Source organism: Cynocephalus volans, chromosome 12, assembly GCF_027409185.1.
Source record: "Cynocephalus volans isolate mCynVol1 chromosome 12, mCynVol1.pri, whole genome shotgun sequence".
NCBI classification, from domain to species: Eukaryota; Metazoa; Chordata; class Mammalia; order Dermoptera; family Cynocephalidae; genus Cynocephalus; species Cynocephalus volans.
In genome coordinates this window covers 27,882,816-27,907,199 of record NC_084471.1, presented here as the reverse complement: position 1 = coordinate 27,907,199, position 24,384 = coordinate 27,882,816, and the positions used below count along the sequence as shown (strand labels likewise).

At 36.8% G+C, this 24,384-nt stretch overlaps 1 long non-coding RNA gene across 1 annotated transcript in view; it reads right to left on the bottom strand.

Moving 5' to 3' along the window:
* Nucleotides 1-7,369: 7,369 nt before the first annotated feature.
* The window catches only part of LOC134361033 (uncharacterized), a 44,217-nt gene continuing 27,202 nt past the window's right edge, over nucleotides 7,370-24,384 (bottom strand). Inside the window, exon 3 of the long non-coding RNA XR_010021380.1 lies at nucleotides 7,370-7,427. This is a non-coding gene — a long non-coding RNA (uncharacterized LOC134361033). The remainder of the gene's footprint in view (nucleotides 7,428-24,384) is intronic.

Sequence of the window (24,384 nt, the reverse complement as noted above, 5' to 3'; positions counted from 1 at the left end):
CAACTGAATTCGCCTCCTCCATCTTCTCTGCCAAGCTATTTCTTCTTGGTTCTAAACCCACTTGTTTCAAGAAATCACCTCCAATGGTACTAAGTTATTATTAAAAAATGCCTTTTATTGTTTCATGCTTTAGTGTCTACAGAGCATGTTTATGTATATTGTGTTGATTTCAGCTTTTCAACAACCTCCAGTGGTAAACAGAGACATGTTATTATCCCTAAATGACTAAAAACAGTTTGGTTCAGGGAGTCCAAGGGACTTACACAATATCCCACACTTATTGGCTAATGAAGCTGAATGTTCTGACTCCAACTTTGGTTTTCTTTTTCTTTCAATACTTTTTAAATGATTTTAATTTTTAGAGCAATTGTAGGTTCACAGCAAAATTGAGCAGAAAGTACAGAGAATTCCATATACCCCCTGCAAGTTTGGTTTTCTTTTCATTAAAATATGCTGCCTGTTTCACACATCATTCTGAGGCTTTTTTAAATTTGAAAAACTAATTCTAAGTTCACCTGGAAGAATAAATTGGTGAAGCTGGCTAAGATGCTTTTATATAGAGAGAATAGCTGCAAAGGATTTGCTGTACCAGATATTAAGATAGTAATTAACATTTATTGCATGCTTACTTGTGTTAGGAATCTTTACAACAACCCTAAACAGTGGCTACTATTATTATCCCCATTTTACAGATGAGCAAAATGAGGCACAGGGAAAATAAGTGACTTTCCTAAGTTCACATGAATGGATAAAGCTGGGACTTTAACCCAGTCAGCTGGGCTTCAAGACTTCTTTCTAATACCATACTCTAAGTGCCTCTCTCACATGATATTTATAATTAAAGCAACTGGAGACTTAGTAGGCAGATTAATGATATAGAATAGATGGCTCAGAAGCAGACCATCATGTGTGCAAGAGTGATTAAGTTGAGAACTCAGATCAGTGAATAACAGAGAGCGTATTCAATAAATGGCTCCAGAGAGATAATATTGTGGTTAACTGTACCACAGGCTTTGGTATCAGATGAAACTAAGCTTACATAGCAGCTCACCCACTTACTAGCTCTCTGTCTGTATTAATCCATTTCTGTTGCTGATAACAAAGTACTTGGAACTGGGTAATTTAGAAAGAAAGTAAAATTTATTGCTTAAAATTTCAGAGGCTGGAAAATCCAAAGTCCAGAGAACATATCTGGTGAAAGCATTGGTGGTGACAGTACTGCGTGGTCTCACATGCAGCAAAGAGAGAGAGACTCTAATGCACTCTCCTTTTAAAACCCTCAGAACCATGCCCCTGACCACCATTATTCATCCATTCACTACATCATGGTCCTACAATCTAATCACCCCTTCAAGGCCCCACCTTTCAACACCGTTATAGGATTTCTCAGCCTCAGCAGTTACAGTGGGGATTAAGCTTCAAATATATGAACTTTGCAAAACAGTATGGTACTGGCATAATAACAGACACACTGACCAATGGAATAGAATAGAGAATCCAGAAATCAACCCACACACTTACTGCCATCTGATCTTTGACAAAGGCACCAAGCCTATTCACTGGTGAAGGGACTGCCTCTTCAGCAAATGGTGCTGGGATAACTGGATATCCATATGCAGGAGAATGAAACTAGATCCATACCTCTCGCCGTATACTAAAATCAACTCAAAATGGATTAAGGATTTAAATATACACCCTGAAACAATAAAACTTCTTAAAGAAAACATAGGAGAAACACTTCAGGAAATAGGTCTGGGCACAGACTTCATGAATACGACCCCAAAAGCACGGGCAACCAAAGGAACAATAAACAAATGGGATTATATCAAACTAAAAAGCTTCTGCACAGCAAAAGAAACAATTAAAAGAGTTAAAAGACAACCAACAGAGTGGGAGAAAATATTTGCAAAATATACATCTGACAAAGGATTAATATCCAGAATATATAAGGAACTCAAACAACTTTACAAGAAGAAAACAAGCAACCCAATTAAAAAATGGGCAAAAGATCAAAGTAGGCATTTCTCTAAGGAAGATATACAAATGGCCAACAGACATATGAAAAAATGCTCAGCATCACTCAGCATCCGGGAAATGCAAATCAAAACCACATTGAGATACCATCTAACCCCAGTTAGGATGGCTAAAATCCAAAAGACTCTGAACGATAAATGCTGGCGAGGTTGCGGAGAAAAAGGAACTCTCATACATTGTTGGTGGGACTGAAAAATGGTGCAGCCTCTATGGAAAATGGTATGGAGGTTCCTCAAACAATTGCAGATAGATCTACCATATGACCCAGGTATCCCACTGTTGGGAATATACCCAGAGGAATGGAAATCATCAAGTCGAAGGTATACCTGTTCCCCAATGTTTATCACAGCACTCTTTACAATAGCCAAGAGTTGGAACCAGCCCAAATGCCCATCATCAGATGAGTGGATACGAAAAATGTGGTACATCTACACAATGGAATACTACTCAGCTATAAAAACGAATGAAATACTGCCATTTGCAACAACATGGATGGACCTTGAGAGAATTATATTAAGTGAAACAAGTCAGGCACAGAAAGAGAAATACCACATGTTCTCACTTATTGGTGGGAGCTAAAAATTAATATATAAATTCACACACACACACACACACACACACACACACACACACACAAACCGGGGGGGGGGGGAAGAAGATATAACAACCACAATTATTTGAAGTTGATACGACAAGCAAACAGAAAGGACATTGTTGGGGGGGAGGGGGGGAGGGAGAAGGGAGGGAGGTTTTGGTGATGGGGAGCAATAATCAGCCACAATGTATATCGACAAAATTAAAAAAAAAAAAATATATATATGAACTTTGGGGGACACAATTCAATCAATCCACAACACTATCCTTGGCATAAAAACAGCAACTTACTCATGTAGGCATATAAAGTACCTCACGTAGTGCCTTACGCAAAGCAACCACTCAATAAACATTACCTATGATTATTAGCACTCAGTAAATATTAGCTATCATTATTACTAGCATGGGAGGAATAAAGGCAGAATCTCACCACCTCACACCACACACACAAAATTTCTGGTTAAATGTAGAAAAAAGAGGAAAAAGTAAAAAGTAAGGTAGGTCTGTCTAATCCCAGAATGAGGACAGGTTTTTTAAATTATAAAAACAATGGGGGGAAAGCATAAAACAAAACACTGATCGTTGCAAAATACTAAAAGTTAAAACACCTACGTTCTAATCATAGAATTAAAAAGCAAACAAACTGGAGGAATAAATATTTACCACAAATAACAAAGAATTAATATCCTTAGTACATAAAGAACATAGATTAACAGGCAACACACTAAAACCCATAGAGGAAAAAAAGTAGAGATTAGGAACACCCAGTTCACAGAAGAAATTTTTTAGAAGATCAACAAATACTTGAAAAGTTAAACTTCTCTAATTAGCAAAGAAATAGACAGTTAACAAGAGTGACTTTTGCCTATCAATTTAGCAAAGCAGAATAAGCATAACAATCCTATTCAGTGCAAAGAATGCTGAGATACGTCTTTGCACACATTGCTATAAAGGGCATGGTTTTTCTGGAAAGCAACTTGGCAATACATCTCTAGAACCTTAAAAGTGTTCATATCCTTTAACAAAGTTCCACTTCTAGGAATCCAGCTTTAGGAAGGAACCAAAGAAACAAAATGTTTAGGACAGTTGTACAAATATAAATGTTCTATAATACAAGAACAGTTCACAAAACCATGGAACATCCATGCGATGGAATTCAAAGCAGCCATTCAAAATCTTATTTCTGAAGAATTTAATATCATGGGAAAATGCTCATGATCAAGTGAAAGAAAAAAAGTAGGACAGAAATTCAAAAGATAGTATATATAAAAAATTATATTTGCATACACACAGAATACATAGTACAAAGTACATATTTACTGTATAGTGTATGTGTAGGGGTGATGGGGTGGGTGCATATGTATTTTAGAAAAAAGGTTGGAAGGAAATATGCCAAAATATTAAAATGGTATTCTCCTGGTAAAAAAATAATATGACTTTAATTTCTTCCTTACGCATTCCTAAATTTTTGAAAAATTTAAATACTAAGCATATATTACATTTAAAATACACCCCCAAAGCAATAAGTGGTTATTTTCACACCAGAGGCCAGGTGAAAAACTGGTTTAGGAACAAGTCATGGTGGAAAGTGAATAGACTTTAGAGTCAGACAGAACAGGGTTTTACTCCTGGCCCTGCCTTTTTCTAGCTGTGTGCCTGTGAACGAATTGTCACACTTCATATGGTACATTAGTTTCCTCATCAATAAATGGAGATGATAATCGTGCCTCTCTCATGGGTTTTTGTGAGTGTAGACGACACATGAAAATCACCAGGTCCGCTGTCTAGCACAGAGCAGGTATTTTGTCAATGGTTTCTGTTGTTCTTATCAACTCCTAGTTGTTAAATATGTCCTCTGTTGGTTGTTAACTGCTGAGATGTTCAGTTTCCCATTTCTAGATGACAAGTTCCTTGAACACAGGTACGGGTTTTATGTCTCCTTAGAATAGTGCTTTGCCTAGAGCTGACTTTTCTTTCCTTGACTTCCTTGTTTCTTCCCCCTCCCCTCCATACCGTTTTCACATACGATCATGAACTAGTCACGTGATGAGGCTGATGGACTGGTAAGGCTGATGTACCGCTATATAGTACATGATTCATATAGTCAATTTTCCATGAGTTACTAGGAAAAGCAAAGTTTGTGTGTGCATGCGTGTGTATATATTTTCTTATTACAGATACAATAGGCAGGGTGACAGGGTGACTTGTCTAGGGTAACACAGGCTCTGAATCTCTTCTTGCCTATTGTATCATATGTCTCATAAAAGTACACAATTGTAAAGACTGCAGAGAGCTCCCTATATTTGAATTATGGCTATTTGTAGTCTCTTCATAGCAGTACTAAGGGCGGTCTTCCATTTCAGAATTTTGACTTTTGAGTAAGGATGTTGAAAGATCCAACCTTAAAAAAGAAGACACATATTGAACACAAAAGGGATATTTAAAAATTTACACCAAGTCAGTACTCAGTGGGTAAATCCTACCAGGTCATTAGTCTACCAAAGTCTATTTGAAAAGGGAACCAAAATCCATTTGTGTTAAAGTATACATAATTATCAGCTTAAGAATGACCACTTCTTAAGCGGGCTTTTCTTTTTCTGGCCTGTACAGGAATTGAACCCCAGATCTTGGTATTACCAGGACCACACTCTAACCAACTGAGCTAACCAGCCAGCTTCCTCAAGGGGATTTGCACTGAAATGGGATCAATGCTTTTGGAAAAAATAAAGAAATGAAAGGGAGAAAAAACATGGAATCCTACCACACAAGCACTGTTAACATTTTGGTGTATTTCCTTCCAGAATTTTTGCCCTATGCATAGAGGAAGCATTATTCGTAATTAGAATGGGTATACTGTTACTCTGTCTCCAGGTCTTTTATCTTTGCCATGAGTTCATTTTAACCATAGCTCCAGGTGAAACTTTGAACCAGGGCCTTGTGGCTCTTCTCCACTTTTTTCTCTACTTCCTTTCCCCACCTTAGCCCTAGATGAAGGACAGGCTTTACCTTCTTTTTCAAAACTGCAGAACTACTTGACTTCCCTTCCTTTGGGGTATTATCCTACCCCATTCCATGTGGCCCAAACTGGGCTGACAGTTATACTTCCATGCCATCCATGAGCCAATGACCCAGGTTTGACTAATAATATCATCCCATCTTCCAAGAAACCATGTTTGGACCATAGAGTGGACACTTAACTCAAATAGAACTAGTCAGAGTCATTACTTGGGATTGACACATGACACTGGGAGGAAAGAGTCACTTTCTTTCTAAAGAGGGAGCATGATTTCTAAGGAGGGGAATCTAAGGGTGGCAGTAACCATCTTCTTCCCCATGTGGAGGGAGCCTGACTGTGGAATGCAGCCAAGCAGAGATGGACAGAGTTGAGTCCCATATCCTGCCCTGACCCTGTTTTGCAGTTCTTCCTTTAATCTTGTAAGCTTCCCCCCAGGACATAACCAAACAATTATCTCACCACTTGAGCTAGTGTGAGTTGGGTTCTTGTCACTTACCACCAAGAAAGTCCTGACTAACATAATCATAATCACATTCAGGGTCATCCCCACTGGATCATGAGAACCATCCTAGCCTTAGTCTGGAGATTGAACAAGCTCCATCCCAGTTTCCTTAGGATTGGATAATGTCCTAATTGTTCCCAGCTTTTCAACCTGGGATTCAGTCCTGCCCTTCAATGACCAAGGCCTTGCTCCTTGCTCACAGACTACCTAGTGGGCTGACCACCAGCTTGCCATGTGATTGCCTGCTGAGAGACTTCCTGTCACTGGACCACCTACTTGAATTCCTGGACATTTTCATGCTGGACTATCTGGATACCTTATGATTACTTCACTCCTACTTGCTGCTTTGCCATACCTACTGGGCTTGTTCTTAGCATACGCACCTGGGTCTATTTCCTTAATATCTGGCCCACCCCAGTGAGACAGTTCCAGTCCTAAATTCTGATCCCTCATTACATCAAACTCAGAAGTATATGTAGGGGATGGGGAGGTGTGGATAAGTTACTTGACACCTAGGCACATTCTCTAAAAGCAAGAACCTTTCAACAGTTCTTAAGTTTGTTAGATCTACGATGAAAAGGTCATGAGGAGCAAGCCCATGAGACCCATAACAGTTGGCCCTACCTCCAACTCATTCCCCAAGCCACACAGCACTTAGCTGTATCATGTCTGTGTCCCAAGGAATGACAAGGTTCCCTTTTCGTATCAGCACGTATCTTATCTCCTTTATAATCTCATTCAGGGACAGACAGCATTCTTTCTAGATTTGTGCAGCCATAATCTTCCCTAGGAGGTCTCCTTTATAAAGTGTATGCAGTTTAAGAATAAATTTTTGCTTTTTAACACAGAAATCTTGGTTCCTGGTTCAGGGTGGTTTGCTTTTGTGAGGGAAGGGCCCTGGGCCACTCTTTCAGGCATATGAATGTCATTGTCACCAAAGCCATGGTTCTGGCTTCTCAGGACCATGAAGAAAAAACTCCCAGGGTATAGTGTGGAGAAATCAGAGAGGGCTGGGTCAGAGGGGGCTGCCTTTGAAAACTTTTACTTGGAATCCATGAGCGTAAATGTTCGGCTCTGATTGAGGTTACAGTAATAGGATGGCTGGAAGAGAGGTTCCAGTTCAGGGGATGGAAGTGAGTCTCACTCTGGTTGCTCATTAGAGTTGCCCCTGATTTGGGTGGGTTAAAGGATCTTGCCATTTTCTAAACAGACCTTGGATGACAGTGAGAAGTGGATGACAACAGGTAAAACGCTCTCCCGGGAGATCTGAGAACAACGGTTCTGGAAAAAAAAGAGAAGCATGAGGTGGGAGAGGGAAAAGAGAAGGAAGAGAGAGCATTTTGCCAGGCCATCACCAACAGAAAATCGAACTGTCAGTGTTTATTATTCTTACCAGGGTATTAGCAAAGTTTTTCATAAACAACAACAATAATCTATGAAATATTTTCATCATTTGATCTGGAAATAAACCAGCTTTTTAAACTAAAAACTCTTCTGCATAATTTCCTGATTTATTAAAAGACTGTTTCATTTATGCTTTTCTTCTAAGAACGGGCCTTCCACGTAAGAACTACTGAAAAAGAATTCATGTTTTATTTTCATTCCTTATATTAGCAACTAGATAACAGCCAGAAGCCTATTGACAGTTAAAAAGGCTGCCAGGACACAAGACCCCTCTGTATAATTATTGAGTTTTGTGCTAAAGTGTAAATCTAAAACAAGAATCTTTTAATTTATGAGGTGAAATGAATTCATCCTGTGGAGAAAAAACCAAAATCTGTTTTAAAAACTGTCTAAAAGCAAGAAAAACCCAAAAAACCAAAAACACAGAAACATATATACATATATATATATTTTTAAGCACCCTATTTTTATTTTATTTTACTTTATTTTACTAATTTTATTTTTTTTAAATTTCTCATTATACAATGTAGTTGATTTTTGTAGCCCTTTACTAATTCCTCCCTTTCCCCCCTCTCCTTTCCCACCCCCATCAACATTATATCTGTTCTCTTATCTTAATAAGTTCAAGGAATTATTGTGATTGCTGTGTCTTTTTTTTCCTATTTATTTGTTTATTTATTTTTATTAGCTCCCACATATAAGTGAGAACATGTGGAATTTCTGTTTCTGTGCCTGGCTTATTTCACTTAACATAATTTTCTCTAAGTTCATCCATGTTGCTGTGAATTGTAGTATTTCATTCTATTTTTACAGCAGAGTAGTATTCCATTGTGTAGATATATCACATTTTCCTCATCCACTAGTCTGATGGAAAAAAGGAGCATTTTGAAAAGAAAGCAAAATTCAAACTTTGCACATAAATTAGGAGGTCCATAAAAGTCCAAGATCCCATAGCAATTAGGCTGCATCTAAAAGAAATAATACAAGAAAATTATAATGATAAAAAAGTAAAAGAAATAAGGCTACAGGTAAGAATTTTCACAATAACCATGACATTATTATTATTATTATTGAACACTTATGATATTCTAGGCAATATGCTAAGAACTTTATATGAATTATGTAATTTAATTCTCAACAAAGTTCTACCATTAATCATCCTTATTTTACAAATGAGGAAATCAAGATTTAGATTTCCCTAATATCACAGAACTAGTTAGTGGCGGAGCTGGAATTCAGGGTATTTTGTAGTCTTTCTAACTCCAAAGAATGTGGTTCCATGTATCATACCATATTGGCTGTTATTAAAATTAAAAAGAAAATAAAAAAATTAAAAGAGAAAATATTCTGTGCTTCTTTAGTCTCCTGATGCTCATAACTATCAAGTTCACCACTGCCATGATAAAGCTGGCCAGTGGGGAAGGATTAGTTACATTTGTTGTTGACTGGCAGGTCTTTTGAAATTCCCCGTGTGTTAGTCCAAGTCTTCTGAGAACCAGGCACCAACATAAGACTAGATATACAAGACATTTATAAGAAGGAAAGTGGGGAGGGAGCTGGAGGAGGCTGGGAGAGTCTCCTTTCCGTCTGTGATGTAGTTCTGGCCCTTAGTGAAGGAGAGAGGGAAGGAAGGCAGGTTGGGTAGGAGCATCTTATATTGTGGTGTGGTCTAAGCAAGTTCAGCAAAGCCAAAGGAAAGTCCTCAGACCACAGCAGCTCATCAGAAGAGTCTCATGTCTCCCAGGAATGAGTCTAACTTAGTGTCCTGCCATGTTCAGTCACTGGCTGGAAGCAGCTCATGGAAAACATGGCCTCAGCACAAAAGCAATGATGAATTTCTGAGCTTAGCTGTTGTGGTCATCAGACAATTACATTTCCTGTAGTCCAAGACTTGAGAGGTGCACTTTCACGGCCACTGACTTCTGTAAGGCCCTTCTAAACCTCCCTCTTTATGTGTTTCTGAGCCCATCTGTTCTCAGCCACTGATAGGACTTGAAGAAGCCAGGTCCCATGAAATCACAAAGACAAAAATAAAATCCTCTCCCAATTCACAGCCATGGTATTGCTGCAGGAAACTCAACAGAGGGATTAGATTATTCCTTCAGGAAGGCTGTTTTTCTCTCTCTCTCCCTTGGTCCCTTTGTACAGTAACCTAAAATGTTGCCAGCTCTTGTAATCACACCTAATGGATAAAAGGAAGTAAAAGGATGCAGTATATTGAGGCTGAGGTTTGGAGTCTGAAAACCAGGATTCCATTTCAAACTTTGCAACAATTTCTAATGCAATTGGTATGAACAACAGCCACCAGCTTATATAGCACACTACAAATTACAAAACATCTCCAGAGCCTGCAGTTTTAGTTATTATGAATTCTCTTAACTAGTAGTTTTTATTATAAATATTGTGTGAATTGGAATTCTACAGTTTATTTTGTTTGCATAGGCTTAATTTTTTCTTTATTCTCCTACATTTTTTATGAAGATATAACTCACACACTTCACCCTTTTCAAGTGTACAATTCCGTGGTTTTTAGTATATTCACAAAGTTGTACAATAATCTCCACTACCTAATTCTAGAATATTTTCATTACTCCCTAAAGAAACCACGTACTTACTAGCAGTGACTCCTCATTTTCCCCTCCCCCAGATCCTGGCAACCACTAATCCACTTTCTGTTTCTATGAATTTGCCTTTTCTAAAAATTTCATATGAATGGAATCATATAATATGTGGGCTTGGTGGCTGGCTTCTTCCACCTGGCATAATGTTTTCACGGCTCATTAATGTTATAGCATATATCAGTATTTCATTTATTCCTTTTTATGGCTGAATAAAGTGCTATTGTATGGATATACCATATTTTGTTTATCCATTCGTCAATTGATAAACATTTGGGTTGTTTCCACCTTTTAGCTATATGAATAATGCTACTATGAACATTCATATATAAGACATTGTATGAACGTTTTCAGAAAGTTCATGGAAGGATTTGTATTATCTTTTAATTCAATTTTTCCATGAACTTTTGGAAGCAATTTGGGGGATATACACTTAGAAGTAGAATTGCTAGGTCATATGGTAACTCTCTGTTTAATTTGCTGAGGAACTGCCAGACTTTTCCAAACCAGCGTCACTATTTAACATTCCCACCAGCAATGTATGAGGACTCCAATTTCTCCACATCTACAATACTTGTTATTGTCCATCTCTTCGATTACAGCCATACTAATGGATGTGAGGCTTAATTCTGAAGCTTAATTCATCTATTAGTTATTTGATGGTGGACTTAACTCTGTTTTACCAATATGTTGTCTCCTAGAACAGCACCACAAGAGAACTTTCTGTGATAATGAAATGTTTTAGCTATGTGCTGACCAATACAGAAGCCACTAGCCACATGTGACTCTTGAGCACTTGAAATGTGGCCAGTGAGATTGAAGAACTGAATTCTTAATTTTATCTAATTTTAATTAATCCAAATTTAAATAAACACATGTGGCTAGTGTTTACCATACAAGACAGTGCAGTCTAAGAAAAAATAGTTGGGAACCGGAAGAATAGGATTCTCCATCTTTTTAATGACAACTCATTTTTGTCCCTCAGTTTTGTCTTCTGAATAAATGTTATCACTAAATTCAAAACTCTGACCATTGAAAGTAGGACATTCTCTGGTATTTACAGTTTGAAACTCTGGTCTGCCAGGGACCACACTGTAATCCTTTATTTTATTTTATTTTATTTTTTATTTTTATTTTTTTTAAAGATGACCGGTAAGGGGATCTTAACCCTTGACTTGGTGTTCTCAGCACCACACTCTCCCGAGTGAGCCACGGGCCTGCCCTGACACACTGTAATCTTGAGCAAATTATTTAATCTCTCTGAGCCCAGTTACCATTTATAAAATGGATACAGTAATATTTATCTGGTAGGGTTCTTGAGAAGATTAAATGGCATAATGCATGTAAAAATCTAGCACAGTGCCTGGCATAATAAAAGTATTTAGTTTTATCATCATCATCATTACTAGCAGAACCAACTTGGTGAATGCACGTTTGTTGTCTCTCTTCCAGGTAGACAAGAGCATGACTGGAAACACTGACCCAAAGTGTCTAACACAGCCTGCATACACAGAGACTCTTAGAAACGAAGTTTCAGAGAGATCTGTGGTCATCCATAAAGTCAGTCAGTCAGCAAACTTTAATGGAGCACCTACTGTTTGTTTAGGACAGAGCAATGAGCAAAACAGGTGAAAATCTTCACCATCATGGAACTGACATTCTGGCTGAAATAGTAAAATTACCAGTGGGAGAAACAGCTGCAGAGCAGTGGTTCTCAAACATTAACATGCATCAGAATGACCTGGAGGGCTGGCTATGGCCCACCTCTGGCTTCTGATGCAATAACTCTAGTAGGAGGCCTAAAAATGAGCTGTTCTAAGAAGTTCCCAGTGATGCTGGTGCTGCTGGTCAGAGACAGCACTCTGAGAACCACTGCTATAGGGCATCTCAACCCCTTCATTAATAGCAATCGCTTGTTCTTAGAAAGTGAAAAATGTACTGCTAGAATTATCTTGTTAAAGCAAATGTATTGGGCCTCAGGAACCATCAGAAACCAATAAAAACTATATATCAAATTGAGAGAATAGGGATAACACTAACAATAAACACATATGTAGTGTCTACTATTTTCAGATACTTTTCCATGTACTTTAGTGTTAACTTATTTAGTATTCAGAACAACTCTGGAAGGAAATACAATTCGTAAACCATGTTACAGATAATGAAACTGTGGCAAAGAAAAGTTAAGTAATAGCATGTTCAAAGTGACATAACTAGTAAGTGCCAGAGCCAGGATTTGAACCCAGGAATCTTAAGAGCTTAATCCTAAGTGGCTTAACCACTGCACTAGGTTAATTCTCCATGTCAGAGGGGTTATTGTAGGGATAACTACAACTACCATTTATCATTGTTAATATCATTTTCATTATTATGATAGTAGGATGGGAGTTAAGGATTAAGTTACAGACAGAACACTATCCTGGGAGTCAGAAGATCAGGAATGGGGTCACGGCTGTAACAGCAATACGACTTTGGGCAAGTTGTTCAGCCCCTTGGAATCTCATTTTCTCCTTAATAAAACAGAAAACCTGTTAGTTATCCCATAGGGATATCAGGACGACTAAATTAGACAATGGCTAGAAAGCTCCCTGTGATCTGTAAAATGCAATAGGTGAATATGAATTTATTATTTAAAATACCAGTTCTTTTGCTACATCTAACCTTGCTAATATATTCAACATGATAGAAGCCGAAGTGAGACATCTTCAAGGCCTGTATATGGAGTTTCATTCTGAGGTAAAAGCTGGATCTACCAGTACTCTTCTTCTTTCTTTAATTGTGTGGCTGCCCCAGTCACTCGTATTTCCTGGAACTGATCAAGTTCTCTGAAATTATCATCAGTAAAGATTTCAAACCTCTAAGCCTTTTTTTCATATTCTTGGATTTGGTATTTGCAAATGTTTTTTAGCATCTGCAAACAGCATTGATTTCTTGGGGAAAAAAAGAGTAAACTTCATTTTAATGGTGAAAAATCTACAGGCTAAGATCAGGCAAAGATCAGGCGGAGAGATGGAGCAACATTGCGAGAGAGGAAGCAAGGCAAGAAGAGAGCAGCTGGCTTCTCTGTCAGCACAGTGTCCAGGGCCCACAATACTTCTGGGGCCCGAGAAAATGCTTCACTTTGAAGAATTTCTTTTAAAAGCAGAAAAAAAAAAAAAAACGAATACCACAATACTGAACATATAATATATTCAGTGAATATATAATATCATTATTATATATAATAATGAGTCCAGCTGGATTATATTTGTCACTATAACAATGCAGTTGTAAAATCAAATTTTTAATCTTTTTTTAAATGGAGGAAGAAACCTATGAAAAGAAAAGTGCCCAGAGCTGACAAAAGTCACAATGTGGCCCAGGGAACACAGATGCAGTTGTGGGAAGAAAGGGGCCGTGGAAGCAGAACTGAAGTCCTTCTGAATGGCCAGCTTGACCTATTTCACACATATCATATGTATATTCTTTACTCCAGGCTTCCAGACTCAAGTCTTCACTGCTCCCTCTGCAAATTAAATGCCCTTCAAGACCTTCTAAATACCTGTCTTTCCACCCAATTCCTTTCATTTTCCCCGTTATAAGAAGAAAATTTTCCTTTTCTGTAGTTGGCCTGGTTTTCCCTTTTTTTTTTAATTGTGTAAAATATACATCACATAAAACTTACCATTTAAACTGTTAAAATATTTTTACTGTGGCTAAATACACATAACAAAATTTACCATTGTAACCATTTTTCAGTTTTGTGGCATTAAGTTCATTCACACCATTGTACAACTGTTACCACTATCATCTCCAGAAATTTTTCATCTTCCCCAGTTGAAACTCTGCTCCCATTTAACAATAGCTCCCTGTTTCCCCCTTCCCCAGACCCTGTCAACTACCATTCTATAAGTGGGAGTCCTCAATATAAGTGGAATCATACAGTATTTGTCCTTTTGTGTCTGGCTTATTTCACTTAGTATAATGTTAAAATTCATACATGTTATAGCATTTTGTCAGAACATTATTCGTTTTAAGGCCAAATAGCATTCCATTGTATGTATATACCACATTTTGTTTATCCATTCATTCATTGATGGACATTTGGGTGTTTCCACTTTCTGCCTATTGGGAATAATATTGCTATAAACATTGGTATACAAATATCTGAGTCCCTGCTTTCAATCTTTTCCAGTTGAAATTAACTTCATCCTAGGCCTCTTCTAAAACTATAAAACTTTTAGAAAAAAAAAACAAACATAGGATAAAACCTTCAAGATCTAGGGCAAGGCACAGGGTTCTTAGAGTTGATACCAAAAGCATTATTCATTTTTAAAAAGTTTGATAAATTGGACTTTATCAAGATTTCAAACTTTTCCTGTGCAAAAGATCCTGTGAAAAGGATACAGAGATACTGGAAGAAAATACTTGTAAAGCACATATACAACAAAGGACTAGTATTTAGAACACATAAAGAACTCTGAAAACTCAACGGTAAAAAAGCAAACAATCCAATTAGAAAATGTCATGAGGAGACATTTCACTGAAGAGGATATACATATGGCAAATAAGCATTGGAAAAGATATTCAACATTATTAACCATTAGGGAAATGCAAGTTAAAACCACAATGAGACATTTCTACATACCCATCAGAATGGCTAAAATAGAAAGAATAGTGGTAACACTAAATACTTGGGGAATGATCATTCATACATTGCTGATAGGCGTGTAAAACTGTAAAATGGTATAGACTCTCTGGAAAACAGTTTGGCAGTTTCATATAAAAGTAAACATAGAATTACCACAAGCCCTGAAGTTGCACTCCTGGGTGTTTAAAAAAGAGAAATCAAAACTTGTATTTACATAAAAACCTGTATATAAACGTTTTAGCAGCTTCTTTAATAGCCAAAAACTGAAACAAAACAAAACAAAAAACACCACATGTCTTTTAAAAGGTGAATGGTTAAACTGTGGTACATCCATACCATGGAATATTACTCAGCAATTAACAGGAACAAAATACTGATAACACACAAAAATCTGGATGAATGGCCAGAAAATTAAGCTGGCTGAAAAAAAGGTAACATCAAAAGTTATGCATTGTATGATTCCATTTCTATAACATTCTTGAAATGATAAAAATATAGAAATGGGGAACATATTGGTGCTTGCCAGGGTTAAAGACAGGTAGGGGCAGAAGGGAAGCGGGTGTGGCTATAGAAGGACACCATGAGGCTATCCTTGTGGTGATGGAAATGTTGTGAATCTTGATAGTATCAATGTCAATATCCTGGTTGTGATGCTGTGGAATAGTTTTGCAAGATGTTGCCATACAGAGAAAATGGGCAAAGGGTAGATGAGACATCTCTGCATTATTTCTTGCAGCTGTATATGAATCTACAATTATCTTAAAGTAAAAAGTTTAGCTTAAAAAATTATATATCTGGGGCTGACCCCGTGGCGCACTCGGGAGAGTGCGGTCCCGCCGCGGGTTCGGATCCTATTTAAGGATGGCCGGTGCGCTCACTGGCTGAGCCGCGGTGCGGCCGGTCACAAAAAGACCAAAAAAAAAAAAAAAAAAAAAAAAATTATATTTCTGTTGGATTGTGCTGCTGTAAGAGAATCTCAAGGATACCCTAAGGCAGAAATTTCAGATCACATGGAATTAAATAAAAGCTGAACAGATGCTTTATTTAACTGAAAGCGTTATAAATTTTTTATCTTTCTTCTAAAATTCACTAATTACTTATTAAAATAATTAACACAAACCAAATAGCACTAATATAATGTTTTATCAATATCTCACTTACTTGCTGTTTTTACTCATTTATCTTGGAGTATTATTTGTAAATCTACGGTAATTTCTAATTACATATTTTCCCCATAGATTTACTTGATGCAATAACTTTTTTTTTGCTTTAACCAGATGATTTTTTCCTCATGACATTTTTTTCTTGAATGGCTTTTTATTTTGTGTCCTATTAAGTCAACTGTAGTTATGGAACTGGAATCTCCTTGCAAGGCATTGTTTTGCTCCAACATTACATTTTTGGATACATTCTCCTTAGGACCTTCAGTAAGATCTTGCCAACTGTAATTCATGAGGTTTACAATTCCCACAGGGAAAGTGATGTTATACTCAGCATAATTTCTGCAATATCTCCCCAAGTTCGTATAGTATTTCAGGAGTAGTGAGTTTGTAATCTTCAAATAGGCTCTTTTGCAGGTGTATTTTGGATAATTTTCAGTTTGGAGGAAGCTTGGACACACTAGGAAATTGTGAGATGGTGGGTGAGTGGAACGCATCTTCTTTCTCAGATACAGCTATTGTACTTAGTCTTGCTTTCTTTAGCACGTTTGCTTTTGCTTTCTTTTCTATGACCATAAAAAACAAATGTAAGCCTTAAAGATATTTTATACTCTTTAGCCTAGTAATTAGACTTCTAGAAATCCATTTTAAAATATAATAAAAAATATGTTCAATATCTATGCACAAAATTGCTTACTGTAAAATTATTTTTTGATACTAGAAAAAATTGAAAATAACCTAATGGCTCATAGGGATATAGCTAAGTAAATAATGCCATACCCATACAATGTATAACCATGAAAAATTGTTTGGAAAAATTGCTCTTAGTAATTTGGGAAGATTCTTCTATTATAATATTATATAAAAAATATTATATACAATTCTATATATGGGATGATCTCAAATGTGTAATAGACATATTTTTATATCTGATTATAACAAGACTAAGGAAATGTCCACTGAAAAGTTAGTTAATTATGGGTGTATTAGGCCATTTTGTGTTGCTATAACAGAATACATGGAACTGAGTGATTTATAAAGAAAAACGAAATTTACTGCTTACAATTTCTGAGGCTGGGAAGTCCAAAGTCCATCTGGTGGTGGAGAGAGTGACCCAGGGGTCTCACATTGCAAGATGGTGGAAGCAGAGGGAGCAGAGAGAGAAAGAGACAGATTGTCCTTTTCTTTTAAAGCCCTCAGAACCATGCCCTTGACCACCATTTTTAATCCATTCACTACTGCAAGGTCCTACAATCCAATCACCTCTTCAAGGCTCCACCTTTCAATTACTGTAATAGGATTTCCCACCCTCTTAACAGTCACAGTGGGGGCTAAGTTTCTAATACATAAAACTTGGGGAACACAGCTCAAGCTCCAGTGAGTTCTGGGGGATTCCAGTGAATTCAATCCACTGTAGTGGATTGAATGTAGCCGGCCCATGAAGGAAATTTTTATATTCTCTTTTTATACTTTATAATTTTCTAACTTTTCTACAATTAACATTTATTGTGTTTATACACAGAAGATTAAAAACCAATATGTGTGTGTTTTGTTTATTCATTTGTTTAATAATAAGACATGACAGAGATAATTTCCTCCAGAAAGCCTTCACTTAATTTATGTTAGTGTACGGGCTGGCCCGTGGCTCACTTGGGAGAGTGAGGTGCTGATAACACCAAGGCCCTGGGTTCGGATCCCATATAGGGATGGTCGGTTAGCTCACTGGGTGAGTGTGGTGCTGACAACACCAAGTCAAGGGTTAAGATCCCCTTGCCGGTCATCTTTAAAAAATAAAATAAAATATAATAAATTTATGTTAGTGTACAAACGTGTTCTGTGTTCCCTTATCCTGTCCTACATACCCCTATCAGTTCTTAATGTATTGTACTAAAATTCTAAAGCAGACAGCAGAAACAGACCCACAAAGGAACTTCAGATAGTGGAATTTTCAGCCACAGTTTATTAAAAATTGTGCATACTATGTTTAAAAATTATAAATGGTCTTCCTTTTTGGAAAGAGCACCTAGGTAATTCAAAGTAACATTACCTTAGAGGACAACTAGAGAAGCTGGACAAAATATATTTAAAAAACCAAACAAAACAAAAAAAGTATTTTAAAGGCTAGAGAGACCTAACAAGATAGTGAAGGGTTACTATCCAATATCTTGGAGAAGATGGAAAACCAAAGAGGTAAACCCCACATCTTCTCCCCTTGTGGGGGATTGGTGGAGGGTGGGGGAACTTACCAATTCTAGAAGAGACACATACTGAGAGGCTTAGAGACTGATCAGGGCTTTTGATAGCTTTGTGGGGGATAAGGCTCAAAATCAGGACCTTCCATAGACCTTCCAAAGGTAGGTTATTGGTTGGGACCCAAAAGGCTATATCCTATGAGTAAGGATTATCTAGAAATAGACCTAGACCAGCACTTTCAAATACATCTTCAAATTATCTCACATCTTGAAATTGAATTAAGTTAGATCCAAAGTATTGTTATCTCCATGTATCTGGCAGAAATAAATAGAAATCTCCTCCAGTGGAAGATAACTTCATCCTAGGCCTCAGATTCTTTTTAAAAACAAGTTCTCAAATAGCATGTCTGGCACAAAATTTTTTTTTAGAAAATCAGATTCACAAAGAGTCAAGAGAACATGAAGAGAATCAGCAGAACCAGCAATTAACAAAAATGGAACCATAGAGAGATACAGACCTTAAAATAATTCTACTCATTATGTCCAAGGAAATTAAAAACAACATGAAGAATTTTTGCGAAGAACTGAAAGCTACACACAACACAAACACACATACACACATTATAACATGTTTGAAAAAAGCAAACAAACAGAAATTGTAAAGCTGAAAAATATAATACCCAAAATTAAGAACTCAGTGGATGGGTTTAACAGAATGTTAGACACAGCTGAAAAGAAAATTAGTTAAATGAAAGATAAGTCAGAAGAAAATCTCCATAATGAAGAACGGAAAGACAAAATTGACCAAAAGTGAGGTTATAAAATACCATCTGCTGGGCTGGCCAGTTAGTTCAGTTGTTTAAAGTGCAGTGTTATAACCCCAAGGTCAAGAGTTCAGATCTCCATAACAACCAGCCACCAAAACAAAAATAAAAACAAAAACAAACCATCTGTTTAAAGCCATCAAAATCCTAATGGATTGCTTTAAAGGGATAAAAAGATAAAATGGAGGAAGATCATTTGTATATATATTATTTGACTTGCACTATAAATTTATACACACACACATACACACACATATATAGATGTACGTCTATATGTATGTGTATATAATTTTATATACTGGCTTGTAAAAGAGATCTTATTTCAATAACCTTTGTTTACTACAATAATACACAGTAAACGTATTCATCACTTTATACTTACAGAATACTCTCATATACACCACCTTATCCAACCCTCACAATAACTCTATTAGATGGGCATTATATTATCTTCTTTTTTTTTTTTTATTTTTAAATATACTTTATTTTTTAGGGCAGTTTTAGGTTTACAGCAAAATTGAATGGAAAGTACAGAGATTTCCCATATACCTCTGCCTGCCCCCCAGACTCCCCCACTATCGACATCCTGAACCAGAGTGGAACATTTGTTACAAATGACAAACCAACACTGACACATTATTATCATCTAAAGTTCATAGTTCACATTAGGGTTCACTCCTGATGTATGTTCTATAGGCTTTGACAAATGTGTAATATGTGCCCAACATTATAATATCATACAGAATAGTTTCACAATAGTTTTTAGGATTTCCTAAAAATCCTCTGTGCTCCACCTATTCATCCCACCCCCCTCCCCAAACACCCCCAGTAGCCACTGAATTTTTTACTGTCTCCATAGTTTTGTCTTTTCCAGAATGTCACATAGTTGGAATTATACAGTACGTAAAGTTTCAGATTGTCTTCTTTCACTTAGTAATATGCATGTAAGATTCCTCCAGGTCTTTTCATGGACTGATGGATCATTTCTTTTTAGCACTGAGTAATATTTCATTGTCTGGATGCATCACAGTTCATTTAGCCATTCACCTACAGAGGGACATCTTGGTTGCTTCCAGGTTTTGGCAATTATGAAGAAAGCTGCCATAAACATCTGTGTGCAGGTTGTTTATGGACATAGTTTTCAATTCATTTGTGCAAATACCAAGGGACACAATTGCTGGATTGTATGGTAAGAGTATGAGGGATCTTTAAAAAGTTCATGAAAAGATTCATATTATTTTGTAACTTGATTTTTTCATGAGCTTTTTGAAGTACCCTCATATTTAGTCTTGTGGGAAACTACCAAACTGTTTTCCCAAGCGGCTGAACCGTGTTACATTCCCATCAGCAATGAATGAGAATTCCTGTTCTCAGCATTTGGTGCTGTCAGTGTTCCACATTTTGGTCATTCTAACTCATCGTTGTTTTAATTTGCATTTCCCATGATGTGGAGCACCTTTTCTTTTTTTTTTTTCTTAATTTTATTTTGTTGATATACAATGTGGTTGATTATTGTGGCCCATTACCGAAACCTCCCTCCCTCCTCCACTCCCCCCTCCCACCCAACAATGTCCTTTCTGTTTGCTTGTCGTATCAACTTCAAGGAATTGTAGTTGTTATGTCTTCTCCCCCACCCCCCCGGTTTGTGTGTGTGTGTGTGTGTGTGTGTGTGTGTGAATTTATTTATTTATTTTTAGCTCCCACCAATAAGTGAGAACATGTGGTATTTCTCTTTCTGTGCCTGACTTGTTTCACTTAATATAATTCTCTCAAGGTCCATCCATGTTGTTGCAAATGGCAGTATTTCATTCGTTTTTATAGCTGAGTAGTATTCCATTGTGTAGATATACCACATTTTCCGTATCCACTCATCCAATGATGGACATTTGGGCTGGCTCCAACTCTTGGCTATTGTAAAGAGTGCTGCAATGAACATTGGGGAACAGGTATACCTTTGACTTGATGATTTCCATTCCTCTGGGTATATTCCCAGCAGTGGGATAGCTGGGTCATATGGTAGATCTATCTGCAATTGTTTGAGGAACCTCCACACCATTTTCCATAGAGGCTGCACCATTTTGCAGTCCCACCAACAATGTATGAGAGTTCCTTTCTCTCCGCAACCTCGCCAGCATTTATCATTCAGAGTCTTTTGGATTTTAGCCATCCTAACTGGGGTGAGATGGTATCTCAGTGTAGTTTTGATTTGCATTTCCCGGATTTGCATCACGCAGCAGTGATGTTGAGCATTTTTTCATATGTTTGTTGGCCATTTGTATATCTTCCTTAGAGAAATGCCTACTTAGCTCTTTTGCCCATTTTTTAATTGGGTTGCTTGTTTTTTTCTTGTAAAGTTGTTTGAGTTCCTTGTATATTCTGGATATTAATCCTTTGTCAGATGTATATTTTGCAAATATTTTCTCCCACTCTGTTGGTTGTCTTTTAACTCTGTTAATTGTTTCTTTTGCTGTGCAGAAGCTCTTTAGTTTGATATAATCCCATTTGTTTATTTTTCCTTTGGTTGCCCGTGCTTTTGGGGTCTTATTCATGAAGTCTGTGTCCAGTCTTATTTCCTGAAGTGTTTCTCCTATGTTTTCTTTAAGAAGTTTTATTGTTTCAGGGTGTATATTTAATTCTTTAATCCATTTTGAGTTGACTTTAGTGTATGGTGAAAGGTGTGGGTCTAGTTTCATTCTCCTGTATATTAATATCCAGTTCTCCCAGCACCATTTGCTAAAGAGGCAGTCTCTTCCCCAGTGTATAGGCTTGGTGCCTTTGTCAAAGATCAGATGGCTGTAGGTGTGTGGGTTGATTTCTGGATTCTCTATTCTATTCCATTGGTCAGTGTGTCTGTTTTTATGCCAGTACCATACTGTTTTGGTTATTATAGCTTTGTAGTATAGTTTGAAGTCAGGTAGTGTTATGCCTCCAGCTTTATTTTTTTTGCTCAGCATTGCTTTGGCTATGCGTGGTCTTTTGTTATTCCATATAAATGTCTGGATAGTTCTTTCCATTTCTGAGAAAAATGTCTTTGGAATTTTGATGGGGATTGCATTAAATTTGTATATCACTTTGGGTAGTATGGACATTTTCCCTATGTTGATTCTTCCAATCCAAGAGCATGGGATATCTTTCCATTTTCTTGTATCCTCTCTAATTTCTCTCAGCAGTAGTTTGTAGTTCTCATTATAGAGATTTTTCACATCCTTGGTTAACTCAATTCCTAAGAATTTTATTTTTTTGGTGGCTATTGTAAATGGGCAGGCTTTCTTGATTTCTCGTTCTGCATGTTCACTATTGGAGAAAAGAAATGCTACTGATTTTTGTGTGTTGATTTTGTATCCTGCTACTGTGCTGAATTCATTTATCAACTCCAAGAGTTTTTTTGTAGAGGTTTTAGGCTGTTCGATATATAGGATCATGTCATCTGCAAACAGGGACAGTTTGACTTCATCTTTTCCAATCTGGATGCCCTTTATTTCCTTCTCTTCTCTGATTGCTCTGGCTAGTACTTCCAACACTATGTTGAATAGGAGTGGTGAGAGTGGGCATCCTTGTCTAGTTCCTGTTCTTAAAGGAAAAGCTTTCAGCTTTTCCCCATTCAGGATGATATTGGCAGTGGGTTTATCATATATGGCTTTAATTATGTTGAGATACTTTCCGTCTGTCCCTAACTTATAGAGGGTCTTTGTCATGAATGAGTGTTGAATTTTATCAAATGCTTTTTCAGCATCTATAGAGATGATCATATGGTCCTTGTGTTTGATTTTATTAATATGGTGTATCACATTTATTGATTTGCCTATGTTGAACCAACCTTGCATCCCTGGGATAAATCCCACTTGTTCGTGGTGAATAATTTTACGTATGTGTTGCTGTATTCTGTTTGCTAGTATTTTAGTGAGGATTTTTGCATCTATATTCATCAAGGATATCGGCCTGTAGTTCTCTCTTTTGGTTATATCTTTACCTGGTTTTGGTATCAGGATGATGTTTGCTTCATAGAAAGAATTTGGGAGATTTGCATCTGTTTCGATCTTTTGGAATAGTTTGTAAAGAATCGGTGTCAATTCCTCTTTGAATGTTTGGTAAAATTCTGCTGTGAATCCATCTGGTCCTGGGCTTTTCTTTGTTGGGAGCTTTCTGATAACAGCTTCAATCTCCTTTATTGTTATTGGTCTGTTCAGATTTTCTACTTCTTCATGGCTTAGTTTTGGGAGCTTGTGTGTGTCCAGAAATTTATCCATTTCCTCCAGATTTTCAAAACTGTTGGCGTATAGTTGTTTATAGTAGTCTCAAATGATTCCTTGTATTTCAGATGAATCAGTTGTAATATCACCTTTTTCATTTCTAATTTTTGTTATTTGTTTCTTCTCTCTTCTTTTTTTTGTTAGCCATGCTAATGGTTTGTCAATTTTATTTATCTTTTCAAAAAACCAACTTTTTGATTCATTGATCTTTTGTATTATTTTTTGGGTTTCAATTTCATTCAGTTATGCTCTGATCTTAATGATTTCTTTCCGTCTGCTAATTTTAGGTTTGGATTGTTCTTGTTTTTCTAGATCTTTAAGGTGAAGTGTTAGGTTGTTCACTTGCCATCTTTCCATTCTTCTGAGGTGAGCATTTAATGCAATAAATTTCCTCCTAAATACTGCTTTTGCAGTATCCCACAGGTTTTGGTATGATGTATCATTATTTTCCTTAGTTTCAATAAATGTTTTGATTTCCTGCTTGATTTCTTCTTGGACCCATATGTCATTAAGTAGAATGCTGTTTAATTTCCATGTGTTTGTATAGTTTCCAGAATTTTGTTTGTTATTGATTTCTAGTTTTAATCCATTATGGTCTGAGAAAATACATGGGATAATTCCAATTTTTTTGTATTTGTTGAGACTTGATTTGTGACCTAATATGTGATCTATCCTGGAGAATGATCCATGTGCTGATAAGAAGAATGAATATTCTGAGGTTGTTGGGTGGAATGTTCTGTAGATATCTGCCAAGTCCAATTGGTCTAGAGTATTGTTTAGATCTTGTGTTTCTCTGCTGATTCTTTGCCTAGATGATCTGTCCAATATTGACAGTGGGGTGTTCAGGTCCCCTGCTATTATGGTATTAGTGTCTATTTCCTTCTTTAGGTCTAATAGAGTTTGTTTTATAAATCTGGCTGCTCCAACATTGGGTGCATACATATTTATGATTATTATGTCTTCTTGATGGATCAGTCCTTTTATCATTATGTAGTGTCCCTCATTGTCTCTTTTTATGGTTTTTAGTTTAAAGTCTACTTTGTCAGATATAAGAATAGCTACTCCAGCTCATTTTTCTTTTCTGTTTGCATGGTAAATCTTTTTCCATCTTTTCACTCTTAGGCTATGTGAGTGTTTATGGGTGAGGTGGGTCTCTTGAA